Raw genomic sequence first — 13,476 nt, forward strand, 5'->3', positions numbered from 1 at the left:
CTGCTGACTACTATTCCGTTATATGAATATATTTAACATGGTTTATCCATTTGCCTGTTGTTTTTTAAAAATATTTATTTATTTATTTGGTTGCGCACAGTCTTAGTTGTACAGGCAGGCTCCTTAGTTGTGGCATGCAAACTCTTAGTTGCAGCATGCATGTGGGATCTGGTACCCTGACCAGGGATTGAAGCCAGGCCCCCTGCATCGGGAGTGAGGAGTCTTAATCACTGCGCCACCAGGGAAGTCCTTATCCATTTGCCTGTTGATGAATATTTAAGTTATTCCCAGTTTGGGGTTATTATTAGCAAAGCTGCTATAAACATTCATATGCAAGTCTTTGTATAGATATATGCTTTTATTTCTCTTGAGTAAGGACTTAAAAGTGCTTTTGCTTGGTTATATGCTAAGTGTACTTTATAGCAAATAGCCAAACTGGTTTCCAAGTTGTATTATGTTACATTTCTGCCAGCAATGTATTAGAGTTGTTATTTCACATTCTCACTGATTCTTTGTATTGTCAGCTGTTTTGATTTTAGCCATTCCTGTAGGCTTTTAATTTTTATTTCCCTGATAACTAATGATATTGAATAGCTTTTCATGTACTTATTGGCCATTGTGTATCCTATTTTGTGAGGTGTCTGTTCAGATCGTTTGCCCATTTATTTTATTTTATTATTTTTAAATATTTATTTATTTATTTATTGGCTGCGCCAGGTCTTAGTTGCAGCACGCAGGATCTTCGTTCAGCATGTTTAGTTGTGGCATGTGGGCTTCTTAGTTGCGGCATGCATGTGGGGTCTAGTTCCCCAACCAGGGATCGAACCTGGGCCCCCTGCATTGGGAGCGTGGAGTCTTACCCACTGGACCACCAGAGAAGTCCCCTCTTTTGCCCATTTTAAAAATGGGTCATTTGTTTTATTTTTCAGAGTAAGAATTCTTCATATATTCAAGCTTTATGTCCTTTGAGAGATATATATTGAAAATATATTCCCCTAGTCTATGGTTTGCCTTTTCATTTTCTTAATGAGAGTCTTTTTTTTTATGGACAGGAATTTTATTTTTTATTTTTAAATTTTTATTTCTTTTTATTTTTTGGCTGCACTGAGCAGCATGTGGGATCTTAGTTTCCCAACAAGGGATGGAACCCACAACCTCTGCAGTGGAAGCGCAGAGTCGTAAACACTGGACCACCAGGGAAGTCCAATCTTTATCTCTTTAATGAGGGTCTTTTGAAGAACAGATTTTTGATGGATACCAATTTGTAAGTGTTTTCTTTTATGATTTGTGCTTTTTTATGTCTTGTCTAACAAACCTCTGCCTACCCCAAAATTTCAAAGATGTTCTAAGAATTTTGTAGTATACAGCAATGAAAATCAATTAACTATACAGACATACAACACAATAAATCTCAATGAACATAATATTGAGCATAAAAAGGAAGGCACAAAAGAATACAGTTTATTTTCATTCATATAGAGTGCAAAAATAGCCAAAACTAAGCTATACTGTTTAGAGATGCATATGTAAGTGGTAAAACTTATAAAGTCAAGAAAATCATTATCTCCAAAGTTGGGATAGTGGTTACCTCTAGGGGGAGGAAGTGGGTTATGATCAGGGAGGGACACACAGGGGACCTCTGAGATGTTTCTGTTTTGTGCCTTGGGTGGTGGTTACATGGATGTTTGATTTATAATTCTTTATTAATGTGTGTATTTATGTTTCATACACTTTTTTGAATTCTTTTACATTTCACAGTTTTTAAAAATTCAAGGAGCCCTAACTTCATTATAATTCTTAACTCTGGGATTAAAAAAAGAAAAGAAAACCTCAATAGAAGGGTTAGAAAATAGAAGTGTCCCAAAAAGTAGAGGTAAAAGACAAAGAAAAAAGGAGAAAATAGAACAAAAAATACAGAGCAAGTTAAGGAGGGACAAAGAAAGAAAGAAAGAAAGAAAGAAGGAAAGAAGGAAAGAAGGAAAGAAAGAAAGAAAGAAAGAAAGAAAGAAAGAAAGAAAGAAAGAACGAAAGAAAGAAAGAAAGAAAGAGAAAAGAAACAGAGAAGGAAGAGGGAACGGGAAAAGAAACAGAGAAAAATGGGTAGGACAAATCACCAGCTAAATGCTTAAAGTCTTCTAGAACTGAAGGATGTATTTCCAGATTGAAGACTCTGAGTGCCCAGCACAGTGAATGCAAATTGTGGATGTACAGCATATACTGTGAAATTTCAGAATACTAAGAACAGTGAGAAGATGCTACACACTTCTTATATTAGTCAGGGTTCTCCAGAGAAATAGAACCAATAGGGTATAAAGAAATTTAAAGAAAGAGGTTTATTATGAGGGATTGGCTCATTGGTTATGGAATCTTCGTCCCACGATCTGCAAGCTAGAGGCCCAGGAAAGCCGGTGGTGTAAGTCCCAGTCCAAGTCTGAAAGTCCAAGAACTGGGAACACCAATGTTTGAGGGCAGGAGAAGATGGACATCCCAGCTAAGGAAGAGATAGAATTCATGCTTCCTCTGCCTTTTTTTTCTATTCAGGTCCTCAAAAGATTGGATGATGCCCACCACTCTTCTTTCCTGAATCTACCAATTCAAATGCTTATCTCTTTCAGAAACATTCTCACAGACACACCCAGAAATAATGTTTTGCCAGCTATCTGGGCTTCCCTTAGCCCAGTGAAATTGACACACAAATTAAGGATCACACTTCCAGAGAGGGGAGTGGGGGAAAAGTTCACATATAAAATAGGAATGAAAATGTCTTTGGATGATTCAATAGCAAAACTGATAGAAGACAATGGGAGAAATGCTTTTCTCATTCTGAAAAAAACTTATTCCCAATCTAGAATGTCTATGCCCAGAATGAAGATAATAAAGACATTTACAGACTGTAAATTCTCACCCATTTTCAGGAAACTACAGTGGGATGCTGCTGAAGCATAATGAGGGAACAAACCAAGAAAGAGAAAGACATGGAGTCCATGATACAGAAGATACACATAAAAAGGAGATAAAAGGAATTTCCAGGCTGATGGTTAAGGGAGATCCCAGGATGACAGCTGGGTACTCTTTGTAGAGGAAAACCAGCACAGACTGGAGCATGTCCAACAGCTTTGGAAGTCACTTCTCCAGGAACCTGACATTAATTATATACCTTATGTGTCAATAAATTGAAGCAAACTTTGGATAAGTGACAAAGAGTCTAGGTTTGAATTACTTAGAAAACCAAACAAAACAAGACAATTATTAACTCCAGGGAAAACTAAAAGTAATGCAGGGAAGGAAAAGTAATCATAGGTTCTCACATGACTTTGCTGTGACTATCATTTGTATGATTATAATAGCGTACTAAAATTGATCTAATCAAAATCAGAATATAACTATCTTAGGAACATGGTGATATTAGAAAGGTTGGAGGGAACATCGAGTGGAGTTTATGGAAAAAGAGAGCTATAGTCTCATCTTGTATAATACGAAGTCAATAGGAAATACCCAAACCTAAAAAAATCGAGAAGTAACAATGTAAGCATGTTATTTAGAAACACAAATAAAATAATAATCTAAAAGAAGTGAAAGGTTGCCTCTGGAGAAGGGCTAACTAGATGCAGGAAAAGCACTTTATTAAATTCAGCATTCATTCATGGTTAAAAAAATAAATTCTGTTCCTTCTTTCCTTCCCCTCTTCCTTCCTGATAATCCAGCCTTAAAGCCCCACTATGTGGGGCAGAGAAGAATAGTCATCCAAGCAGAGTGGCTGTCTGGTGTGCAGTATTAGAGCCCAAACAAGCTGTGGGGGTATCTATGGGGGGATAGAGGGGAGGCAGGGGTGGTTATCTCAAATGTATTTTAGCCATTTATACTTCCTCTTCTGGGAATTGTCTATTTATATATCTTTTCCACAGCCTCCATAATAAGCATTTCTCTTTTTAATTGTAAGAGTTTATATAAACTATACACACACACACACACACACACACACACACACACACACACACAATTAGCAGGATTTTTCAAGGTTCATCCATATTATGCCATGTATCAGTACTTTATTATTTTTCATGACTGAGTAATATTCCATTGTATGAACATAACACGTTTTGTTTAAATATTCATTAGTTGATGGACATTTGGGTTGTTCTTGGCTATAATACTACTATAAGCATTTGTGTATAAGTATTTGCATGGACATATGTCTATTTCTTTTGAGTTTATACCTAGAAGTAGAATTGCTGGTACATATAGTAACTCTATGTTTAATCATTTGTGGAACTGCCTGGCTGTTTTCCAAAGTGATTGCTCCATTTCACATCCCCACTAGCAGTATATGAGGGTTCCAATTTCTCCACATCCTTACCAACACTTGTTATTACCTGACTTTTTGATTCTAGCCATCCTAGTGAGTATTAAATGGTATCTCATTGTGGGTTTGACTTGCATTTCCTTGATGACTAATGATGTTGAACATCTTTTCATGTGCTTATTGGCTATTTGTATATTTTCCTTGGAGAAATATCTATTCAGATCCTTTGCCCATTTAAAAATTCTTTTATTTATCTCTTTATTATTGAGTTGTAAGAGTTCTTTGTATATTCTGGATATAAGTCCCTTATTGATACAGAGTTTGCAAATATTTTCTCCCATTCTGTAGGTTGTATTTTCATTTTCTTGATTGTGTCATTTGAAGCACAAAAGGTTTTGATTTTGAGGAAGTCAAATTTATCTATTTTTTCCCTTGTTGCTGAGGCTTTGGGGGGTCATATCTAAGAATCCTTTGCCAAATCCAATGTCATTAAGTTTTACTACTATATTTTCTTCTAAGAATGTTATAGTTTTAGCTCTTACATTTAGGTCTTTGATTCATCTCAAATTGATTTTTATATATGGTATGAAGTAGTGGTCCAACTTTATCCTTTGGCATGTGGAAATCCATTTGTCCCAGCACCATTTGTTGAAAAGACTATTATCCCCACTGGATAATCTCAGTACTCTTGTCTAAAATCAGTTGACCATACATATATGGGTTTATTTCTGGGCTCTTACTTCTGTTTCATTGATCTATATATCTATCCTTGTGCCAGTACCACACTACTTTATACTTTTTATGTTAAACTTATTCCTAAGTTTAGATGCCCTTTCTAAAGTTGTGGAGTCCCCTTCTATCTCTAGTTTGTTGAGTGTTTTTATCATGAAACCATGCTGGAATTTGTCAGATGCTTTTTCTGTGTCTATTGCAATGGTCATGTGAATTCTATTTTTTATTCTATTGATATAATGTATTACATTAATTGATTTTCAGACGTTAAACCAATCTTGCAGTCCTGGGATAAATCCCACTTGGTTATGGTGGATAATTATTTTTACATGTTGCTGGATTCAGTTTGCTAGTATTTTGTTGAGGGCTTTTGCATCCACATGCACAAGATATTGGTCTGCACATTCCTTTGCCTGTGAGGTCTTTGTCTGGTTTTGGTATCATAGTAATAATGGCCTCATGAGTTGGGGAGTGTTCCTTTCTTGTTATGGGCTGAATTGTGTCCTACCCCTCTACCCCTACCCCCAGTTCATATGTTAAAGTCCTAACTCCTAGTACCTCACAATGTTACTGTAGTCATAGATAAGGTCTTTAAAGAGGCAAAGTTAAAATGAGGCTATTAGGGTCGTCCCTAATCCAATATGACTGGTGTTCTTATAAGAAGAGAACACATAGAAGGACACTAAGGATGTGTGCATACAGAGGAAAGACCATGTGAGGACACAGCAAGAAGACTGCTATCTAAAGTCCAGGGTATAGGCCTCAGAAGAAACCAAACTCACTGATGTCTTGACTTCAAACTTCTAGCCTCCAGAACGGTGAGAAATAAATTTCTGTTGTTTAAGTCACCTAGTCTGTGGTATTTTGTTATGGCAACCCTAGCAAACTAACACACTCCTCTTCTGTTTTTTGATAGTTTGTGAAGAATATTCTTCCTTAAAAGTTTGGTAGAATTTACAAATGAAGCTGTCTGGGCCTGGGCTTTTCTTTGTGGGTAGATTTATAAATTTCTTCACTTTGTATAGGTCTACTCAAATTGTCTATTTCTTCTTGAGTCAGTTTTGATAGTTTGTGTCTTTCTAGGGATTTGTCCATCTAGGTTATCTAATTTGTTGTAGTACAATTATTCATAGTGTTCCTTTATAGTCCTTTTTATTTCTGTAGGGTCAGTGGTAATGTACCCGCTTTCTTTTTCTTCTTTTTTGAAAAATATAATTAATTTTTTATTTAATTTTTAATAAAATTATATTTTATTTATTTATTTTTTATACAGTAGGTTCTTATTAGTTATCTATTTTATACATATTAGTGTATATATGTCAGTCCCAATCTCCCAATTCATTCATTCTCTCTCTTTCATTTCTTATTCTAGTAATTTTGAGCCTTCTTTTTCTCTTGGTCAATGTAGCAAAAGGTTTGCAATTTTGTTCACCTTTTCAAAAAATCAGCTTTTGGTTTAATTGATTTTCTCTATTGTTTTTCTATTCTATATTTTATTAATTTCCACTTTAATCCTTTTTAAAAATTTTATTTATTTTATTTATTTATTTTTCGCTGCATTGGGTTTTCGGTTGCTGTGAGCGGGTTTTCTCTAGTTGCAGTGAGTGGGGGCTACTCTTCGTGCGGTGTGCCGGCTTCTCATCCTGGTGGCTTCTCTTGTTGCAGAGCACGGGCTCCAGGTGCGGGGGCTCAGTATTTGTGGCTCGCGGGCTCTAGAGCACAGGCTCAAGTTGTGGCGCACAGGCTGATCTTCCCGGACCAGGGCTCGAAACCATATCCCCTGCATTGGCAGGCGGATTCTTAACCACTGTGCCACCAGGGAAGCCCCTTCCACTTTAATGTTTATTATTTTCTTCCTTCTGGCTGCTTTAGGTTTAGTTTGCTCTCCTTTTACCAGTACACATATATTAATTTCTATATGTTATAGGCACAACAATCCATTATATTATTTTATACAATTGCTTTTAAAATCAGTTAAGAGTAGGAAAAATGTTCATTTATACTGTCTCATAATTATATAATTGCCTTTTCTTTTTTTTTATTAATCTTTATTGGAGTATGGTTGCTTTACAACGTTGTGTTAGCCTCCACTGCACAACAAAATGAATCAGCCATACCCATACAGATATCCCCTCCCTTTTGGACTTCGCTCCCATTTAAGTTACCATAGTGCATTAGGTACAGTTCCCTGTGCTATACAGTATGTTCCCATCAGTTATCTATTTTATATATAGTACCAATAATGTATATGTGTCAATCCCAGTCTATAACTGCCTTTTCTGATGGTTTTTTTTTTTTTTTTTGGTATGAATTTGAATTACTGTCTGGGGTTATTTGCTTTCAACCTGAGAAACTTCCTTTAGTGTTTCTTGTAAGGCAGGTCTGCTAGCACAAATTCACTCAGTTTTTGTTTATTTGGGAAAATTTCACCTTATTTCACCAACTTATTTTCATAAGATTGTTTCTTGGATGGAGCACTTTGAATATGTTATCTCATTGCCTTCTGGTTTCTCTTGTTTTTCCTGAGAAGTCAGTTATTAATCTTACTGGAATTTATTTGTAAGTAATGAGTCATTTTTCTTTTGCTGCTTTCAAGATTTCTTCCTTGTCTTTGACTTTCAGCATTTTTGGTCTATTGTGTCTGTAGATCTCTTGGAATCCTATTTGGAATATTTGGAATTTGTTGAACTTCCTGGATATGTAAGTTATAGTTTTTCAATAAATTTGGAAAGTTTTTAGCCATTATTTCTTTGGATTTTTTTCTGCTCCTTCTTCACTTTCCTCTCCTTCTAGCGCTCCTATTATGCACATGTTCGTGTGCTTACTGATGTCCCACATTTCTCTGAGGCTCTTTACATTTTTCTCTGTTCTTTGGCTTGCATAATCCCTATCTATCTACCTTCAAGACAGCTTATTCTTTCTTCTGCCAGTTCAAGTCTCCTGTTAAGCCCCTAATGAAATTATTTCAGTTATTGTACTTTTCAACTCCAGAGTTTCTATTTAGTTCATTTTAATGATTTCTGAGTCACATCCCTGTTCTAGGGGCTGAATATCTATTGATATTTTCTATTTGGTATGACGTTGTCATCATACTCTAACCATGTTTTTCTTTAGTTCTGTGACCATGTTTATATTAGCTATAATACTTTGAATTTTTTTTTCTGATAAATCCAACATCCTGTTGCTCTTAAAGCAGTTTCTGTTGCCTGCTATTTTTCCAATGTATGGGTCATACTTTCCTGTTTGCTTGAATGCCTCATAATTTTTTGTTGGAAACTGGACATTTTAGATAATGTATTGTAGCAACTCTGGGTACTTGTTTCCTCCCCACTCCCCACCCTCTCCACCCTCCCCACCCTCCCCAACCTTCTTATTGTTATTTGCTTGTACATATATTGTTCTACAAATAAATCCAATCAAAATCTGGCCCCTTTGAAGCAAAAGTTTATGAGGTCAGTGTTTAATATTTGTCTTACCCCAGGAGGGCTTCTCTCAGCTGTCTTTATCTTTGTTTCTTTCCTGCAAACTAGCCAGTTTACAATTTAGCTCATATCTTGAATCTCCTCCCAATTGCCTATCACCACAACCTCCAGGTTTTTGAGAGCGCCCCTTGGCTTGTATTTCTCCACATTCTGTTGCAAATGAAGTCAGTTTCTATGGGAAGAGATTAAGAGCTATCTGTTTTATGGACCCACCCATAAAACATCGGGGGGGGGGGGCACAATCACTAAGTCTGGGCTTTGGAGCAGGAGGTGGAACAATGGCAAGCCTCTCTCAGACTCACATCCCTGTTCTAGAGGCTGAATTCTAGGTGAGGATGCGGTAGCGGCCCGAGGTTCTCTTGGCTTTTTTCTTCTGGCTTGAACCACTACTACAGCAGCTGAGGTAAGGGTGATTAGGACCCCAGTATTCTCAGCGCTCCAGCCCGAGGTAGAGCCTCTGTTGCATGAGTGGGGCTGGATGGAAGAAAGAATCCTCCATCTCTCAACCACATTTATACAGGACTTAGGCTCGGTATCAGGTAGCCAGGGGCAGGCAGGGTGAGAATTGTTGACATCTGCCCCTCCCACTGGGAGCCTGGGAAGAGGAGGCCCAGTGCTCCCGGTTTAAAGACAGAGTGGGGACTCTGCTTTGCAGTTGGGAGGGCAAAGAGAGGAAGAGTGCTTGGTTAAAATACCACAGATTCTCGCCTTTCTTACCAATTTTTCCTAGATTTTCTTGAATAGATATTTATTTGCTCTTTTAGGAATATTTCCAAGGTTTTAAATGGTTGTTTTTGCTTGTCTTAAAATAATTTTCATCAGTTTCATTAGGGAGTGGGTCAGCAGAGCTCCTCATGCTGTCATGCGGTGGTGAATTTTTCTTGGTATTATTTTTGCAACTTTCCTGTAAGTTTAAATATATTTAAGAAAAGTTTAGAAACTTTAAAAAAATCACAAGAAAGTAGTTACGAGGAATAAAGCATAAAGCGCTTTTACATATGCTCTTTATTATCTTTCCAAGACATTAGTAACAAACACTAGAAGTGCTGTTAAGGAGCAGGACCCCATGGGGGCCTTCCCGTGGAACAGGCCTCCCTCCCCATTTCCTCTGCTTTAGCTCCTCTCTGAAGTACCTCGATAATAGTATTTGACGCACATTTCCTGAGTTGTTTTGCAGATGTAAAAACCCCCCCTCTTCAACAAACGTAAGATGTTAACTATTTGACGACCATGAGCACAGAGCCCCAGGCCTCCTGAAGCCTAAGGACTGATCATGTTCACCCCTGTGACACCACCCCCCTACCTCACCATCAGCCAATCAGAGAATTGTGTACGAGCTGATCACGTATCCTGCGACACCTCCACCCCCTACTTGGCTTTTAAAAGTGCCGAAACCCTTTGGGGAGCTCCAGGCTTTTTAGGGCACGGGCCACCTCCTCTTCTTGCATGGCCTTGCAAAAAACCTTTCTCTGCTCCAAACTCTAAAGTTTCCGTTTGTTTGGCCTCACTGTGCTCTTGGACACAAGAGCTTGTGTTCACAGTTTGTTCTGTCCATAGTGACAAGTAGTCAGCGTACTTAGGCAACCACCCAGAGTTCACAGCAAGCCCAGTCAGAGCGGGTGTAAACAGGAAACAGCAGGCAGGCGGGTTGTTGAACAGCACGGCAGTGTTTCAACTCAAAGGGCTGGTGAGTGGGGGGGGGGGGTTCTCTGGGTCTAACACAGTGAATGTCAGACCATCAACCTTTTAGAGGGTTAAAGCTTTTGTACGATGCGAGAGAAGTCCAGGGTGAGCAAGGCGAGCGCATGCGGGACGGGGCAGGAAAGCCACATCCGCTTTCAGGCTTTCGGTTTCTTTGCCTCCATCTTGCCTGCGATTTTCAGGTATCAGAGGAGTGAAGTCTTGGCGGGTCGCAGCCAAAGGACAGCCTAGCCGCGGGCAGGACGGTACGTGCCCGCGCGGGACCCCGCAGCTCCCAACCCTCCCCAGCTCCCCGCCGGACGCCAGGCCCCGCATCTTCTCGCGTTCCCGGACTCGCGCTTCCTCGCACTCGGCCTGGGCGGGGGGGTGCCTGGCAGGGGCCAGGGGAGGGGTGGTCCTTCTGGCAGGTGACTCAGTCCCGCCGATCTCTTATCTCCGATTTGCCCCGCGGGCACCAGGCGGGCCGGAGCGCCCCCGCCCTCGATTCTCTGGAGGGGCGCTTGAGTCTTCCGGGATTCTGGTGCGGTCGGAGCGGCGGATCGCCCAGACCCAGTGACTCTCGCCCCAAACTGAAGCACCAGAAAACGGGCCGTGAGCTTTGTGGCAGGTCCCCGGTGTCCTGCCTAAGGACACCGGGGACCTGCCTAAGAACATCCTGAGGGTTGCTCAATTCTGGGGGTGACCTGCTCAAAAGATCTGGCAGTCTTCCTTTGGCAAAGTTGATGAGAACTAGGACTTTTTGTGCAGTAGTGTGTGTCTTGGCGGAAGCAACAGGAGAGACAAGAATACTTACTCTCTCTGGTGAAGTAGGTCAGGGTTGCTATTTCTTATACCAGTGAGATGCGCATTTTGGCAAACAGGAGGAATAGCTTGCCTTGGGAAGGTTCGGAATGACTGACAAAAGATTTTTTTGTAAAGCCTTGAAATAAACTTGTCCTCCCCCCCGCCCCCCTTTTTCTCTTAAGGGTCTGGGGAATGTCTGGTCAGGGCATATTCTTTTTAAATATTAACAGTGGAATGCAATAGAACAAAGACCATTGAAATTCAGAACAAATTTTTGGTTCAAATAACAGGAAGTAAGTTCAAGGACGCTAAAGCTCTCGAATATTTTCATTTGTTGACATTTGAAATTTATTTACGAAACGAGAGGTAGTGCCAATAGGGAATCTAAAAACTAACACCAGACCGGTCTCTGGCAGGCTTGACCTTCTTCAGATGAGAGATTTCAGATAAGAGAAACTGAATTTTTGGTAATTTCCCTCCGGTGGTTCCCCTAAATAATCTTTAAAAAGTTTCATGGGGAGAGGCTAAAAATTTGGACCAACTCCAAAATTAAAAAAAAAAAAAAAAAAAAGAGAGAGAGGCTCGGGTTTGGAAGGGACTTTTGAATGTGTCTGCCATACAGAAGTTGCATTTTTAATATTAATACTTATTTTACTTACAGCTTCTGAGTTGGACGTCCTGATTAAAATGGCTTTTCCTAACGACTTCTTGTTTTACATTTGTTTGTAACTGCCATTTACACTTCATTTAACAGTATTACTACCTGGCACCCGCTCTCGAAGGTGAATCCACCTGCAGGCCCGCAGGGGCTGGGTGCCCCTCGCCCCCTGCCCGCTGGGAATCTTGCGCGACTGGAGTGTCGGGAGGGTAGTCGGCGGCAGTTTTTTTTGAGCGGTGGCCGAGGGCCGATTGACAGCTGAAACGGAAGCAGGTTTGATCCCTGGGGGCAGGCGGGTCCCAGCCCGGCTCTCAGTGGGGTGGTGGAGCGCAGCGGCCACGCCCACTGGTTCTTGACCTGACGCAAGTAATTCCCCGCAATGCCAGGTGGGCTCTTTGCCCACACAAGGGAGAGTTTACTTTCTAGAGGGACACCCGTGTGTTCCTGTGGAGTTTTTAAGGTGTAGGGGCGGAGGGTTCTGGAGCAGGAAGTTTCGTTTGGGCTGTGCGTTCCTGGCGGGCTGCTGGGAGGAAGCGCACAGAGGCTTTATGCCTGACTTGGAAGCCACCTCTTGGCGCCTGCGATGCTCTCCTCCAGTTCCTGGTCCTGTCTGGAGTACAAGTAAGTCCCCTACATACAAACCGGAGCACGTTGGTAAGTCCAGCGTTAGCCTAGGTACCCAACTAACACAATTGGCTATATAGTACTGTACTGTAATAGGTTTATAATACTTTTCACATAAATAATACATACAAAACAAACACAAAAAATAAAACATTTTTAATCTTACAGTACAGTACCTCGAAAAGTTTAGTAGTACAGTACAACAGCTGGCACAGGGGCTTGCATCGAGTGAACTTCCTGGGCTTGAAATAAAGATACTGTACTACTGTACTCTATACAGTACTGTACCATAAAGTATACAAAAGTATAACCACTTATCGAAGTGCACGCATGTATGCCAGACACCTGAACTAACTTACGTGATTGGACACGCCAACGCACGTTCGCACCTTTGAAAGTTTTCAACTTGAAGGTTCGTATGTAGGGGACTTACTGGAAATATTTCCAACTCTGGTTTTCCGGAGCGTCAGGTCTGTCGTGTCCGGCAAGGGTGGGCGAGGTTCCCGGCGGAAGTCATCGGGAAGAGCAGGCGGCTGCCCGGGGGTGAATAGACGGAGAACCCTTTCTCCCGACCTGCGCCCCCTGCTGGCGTCGCCCTCAGCTCTGGGAGCGTCGGGGCACTGTCCTCTGATCCCGGCAAAAAAAGCTTGAGTCTCCCGCTTTCAGCCCTTCCTTGAGCCTCCTTGGGACTCACCCACAGCACTCCAAGTCGCCAGGAGTGTCTTTCGCTTTTTACAATTTCAGGAATGAATTCTTTTTGGTTATTTCTTCCTTACAGGACTCCAAAGGCTAATTAAACTCGTGTTTATGGACTGAAATGCCTCCTTTCCTTTAATTCAGTATAAATATATATTGTACTCTTCAAGGCCAGGCAGAGTTCTGGGTGCTGGGAACATAGAGATGGATCTGAACTTGTTTTCTTTTCCCCACAGAGAAAAAAATCACTGAGTGGTTGGGGAGACCCAGCAAAATTACCTGCAAAGTTAATTTGGATTCAAAGCAGCCTAGAAAAGGGTCTAGAATCAACAGCAGCCTAGAAAAGGGTCTAGAATCAAATGGGAGGAGGCCGGTTGGGCCAGGTTGGGGAAGTGATAACAAGTTACAGAGTAAATCAGTTATGTAAGAAACACTATGATTGAAATGACCTATTTCTCCTTTATATTCGGCTACTGCCACCTCCTCGAGAAAGACTT

At 40.6% G+C, this 13,476-nt stretch overlaps 1 protein-coding gene across 11 annotated transcripts in view; it reads left to right on the forward strand.

Annotated features, from left to right (window-relative positions):
- The first annotated feature begins 7,667 nt into the window (after positions 1-7,667).
- The window catches only part of CFLAR (CASP8 and FADD like apoptosis regulator), a 66,753-nt gene continuing 60,944 nt past the window's right edge, over positions 7,668-13,476 (forward strand). The window contains exons 1-2 of one of the 11 annotated variants that reach the window (XM_007190516.3): positions 9,538-10,204; positions 10,401-10,463. The gene's annotated coding sequence lies outside the window, so the exon portion shown is untranslated. The other 10 variants (XM_007190510.3, XM_057551132.1, XM_007190517.3 and 7 more) reach the window with 10 other exon arrangements.

The sequence above is a fragment of the Balaenoptera acutorostrata genome, chromosome 8 (genome assembly GCF_949987535.1).
Source record: "Balaenoptera acutorostrata chromosome 8, mBalAcu1.1, whole genome shotgun sequence".
Lineage (NCBI taxonomy): Eukaryota > Metazoa > Chordata > Mammalia > Artiodactyla > Balaenopteridae > Balaenoptera > Balaenoptera acutorostrata.